Source organism: Pinus tabuliformis, chromosome J (genome assembly GCF_031772625.1).
Source record: "Pinus tabuliformis cultivar Carrire ecotype Pingquan chromosome J, CPIR1, whole genome shotgun sequence".
NCBI lineage: Eukaryota > Viridiplantae > Streptophyta > Pinopsida > Pinales > Pinaceae > Pinus > Pinus tabuliformis.
In genome coordinates, this window is record NC_142295.1 from 649,063,190 (window position 1) to 649,065,605 (window position 2,416).

Genomic DNA, 2,416 nt, shown 5'->3' on the forward strand with positions numbered 1-2,416 from the left:
TTATAACTCTACCCTGTACAGCTAACGTATCATACAGGGAAGCTAATTTTTCTGCGTTTTAACTCTGTATCCTGTACAGCTAACGTACATTTTGCTCTATTGCTAATAATTTTGTGATTATAACACACGTTTCACTTAATTAATTCTGTACATTTAACTTTAATGTAAAAGGTTGAGTTGGCTCAAACGGGGATTTGATCAATCCCACATCGAAAATAGTTAACTATTTTAATATTGTAGTTTTGGATCTAAATTAATTACATTTGAGATATTTATTTTTAGAAGATAATTCAAATGCGATTAGTTCACATGATATCAGCTATATATGTTTATGACTGCTAAGAAAACATGTTAGAAACTCTTTTATAATATAATCTACAGAATAAGCGTTGATAATTAGCATTTCTACGCTCCATTACATTGTTATAGAGATCAATCACAAAAAAAAAGAAAAAAGGACAACTTCGCATCACAATGTCACTAAGAATAAACCTACAAAAGCATTTGCAGGCACTCTTAATACAAGATATTTCTAAAAAAATTCTTAAATCTTTTTTTAGGATCGGAGATAATCTTAGCAGAAAAGTTTTCCCAACAATAAAGATTATGCATATTGTTTTGAATGTGCCTCAAGTTTACTTCAAAAGTTGCAAAGTTGCAATCAACTACATCGGTTGGTGTCTTAGGTTCCTTGCCACATGTTGGTTACAAAAGTTGATGGTTATTTTTAATGGAACAAAATATATGATTGATTTTTTTGTATGCTTATGTTTCCAATGGATCAAATTGCATGAAAAGAGAGATAGAGCTATATATCCTCAAGATTGTATTAGGTGTGCTTGAAACACAATCCACAAATTGTTCTCACATATTTTTTTGTAAAGATTTTAAAAGTTGAACCTTGTGACTAACTCCATTTAGCTCTACTAGTCTGAAAACTATCTTAGTCAGCCATTTGTATCAAATCACCAGTTTTGGCAAAGAAAAAGTGGGAAATAATAGGATTAGTTTGTTCAAATAGCATAATAGAACAAGTTAAGTAGAAGGAACAACTAACATTTTCAATATTTTCCAAATGGTGTGTTATTGTGCTTGACATATGAAGGAATTTGACATGGAATGGTGAAAGTGGGAGGAGCTCCTCTCCTCCTTGTCATCTTGACTTATTTCAACTTTTTTTCATTGATAGCTCCACAACGTGGGATCACAATGTACCCAAAGTACCCTTAGGTGAGATGGTTCAAAGGTTATGGTTTGTGCTTTGCTTAGAGTTTGTAATAGTCTTTGCTTATCAGTTGGTTGGCCGTCGTAAATGAAGGTTTTTGACTCAGTTTCACATTTATATTTGTTGGTGGCAATGATGCACTATGAGCATACTTTTATTGTTAAATATTCACACTGAAATGAGCATACTTTTATTGTTAATCTCCACACTGAAATGAGCATACTTTTATTGTTTATCTCCACACTTAACTGATGATGCCATTAAACAACATTTAGTGTCAACTTTGTTGAACTGAAAAATTTAGCAGTATTTTTACTTCAAGATGATATTTTCTGACTGACTTGTCCAGTGGAATTAATCTTCTTACTATTTCAGTGCCCAGAGATTTGCGACTGGCTAGGCGCCTTCGTGGTGGGGGTTTAGACAGGCCGTGGTGAAATTGCAGAAATGTATTGCTAGAAATTAGAATATTCTAGTTTGTTGTCTGGGATTACTTTCCACTGTAGTCTCTAGAATATTGTTCAAGTTCTTTGAGGTATCTTTCAGGGAAGCTAATTTTTCTGCATTATGACTCTGTACCCTGTACAGCTGACGTATCAATTAGACAGGCCGTGGTGAAATTGCAGAAATGTATTGCTAGAAATTAGAATATTCTAGTCTGTTGTCTGGGATTACTTTTCACTGTAGCCTCTAGAATATTGTTCAAGTTCTCTGAGGTATCTTTCAAGGAAGCTAATTTTTCTGCATTATAACTCTACCCTGTACAGCTAACGTATCATACAGGGAAGCTAATTTTTCTGCGTTTTAACTCTGTATCCTGTACAGCTAACGTACATTCTGCTCTATTGCTAATAATTTTGTGATTATAACGCACGTTTCACTTAATTAATTCTGTACATTTAACTTTAATGTAAAAGGTTGAGTTGGCTCAAACGGGGATTTGATCAATCCCGCATCAAAAATAGTTAACTATTTTAATATTGTAGTTTTGGATCTAAATTAATTACATTTGAGATAATTATTTTTAGAAGATAATTCAAATGCAATTAGTTCACATGATATCAGCTATATATGTTTATGACTGCTAAGAAAACATGTTAGAAACTCTTTTATGATATAATCTACAGAATAAGCGTTGATAATTAGCATTTCTACGCTCCATTACATTGTTATAGAGATCAATCACAAACA